The sequence below is a fragment of the Alligator sinensis genome, unplaced genomic scaffold (assembly GCF_000455745.1).
Source record: "Alligator sinensis unplaced genomic scaffold, ASM45574v1 scaffold183_1, whole genome shotgun sequence".
Lineage (NCBI taxonomy): Eukaryota > Metazoa > Chordata > Crocodylia > Alligatoridae > Alligator > Alligator sinensis.
In genome coordinates, this window is record NW_005842248.1 from 464874 (window position 1) to 465471 (window position 598).

Below are 598 nucleotides of genomic sequence, written 5' to 3' on the forward strand. Positions count from 1 at the left end.
TGTAAAGATCATGTTTTTTTCAAGGGCTTTCACTGTGATTTTACTGCATTGCAGGCTGTATGATAAAATATAGAGATAATTTAACAAGAGAAGAGGCTCTTGATTCCTTATGCAAGTAATGAATATGAAACTTGAGCGAAAGACTTAAACATTCACATGCTTAAAATTGGGGCTGGGGGGGATACAGCACTTGTTTACAGACTTCGACAGACAAAGGATGTTCAGTTTGTGAAAATTTGTACTGTGACAAAGATAATAAATCAGAGACGTCATTGTGCTTGGGATTGCGTTAGCTGATATTCTGCTTCTGAGGTCCTGTTTATTGAAAGCTGTTTTAGGCTGCTTATGCTTATTGCAGTGTGTAAGTTATTGTTATCATTTTTGGATCAGCTATTAATGTCTCAATGTCCTACTTTTTGTAAGATTTCATACTCTTTATTTTTGTATAGTTTAAAGAGTTAGTTGTTCAGACTTGTCTGGTTGAAGTAAACGGTCTAATTTTATAATGCATGTAGACTGTTATGAATTAAATGTAATTTTAAGACTTAAGGTGAGAATCAAGACCTGCTTCAGACAAAAGAAGTTATTACATTAGTAA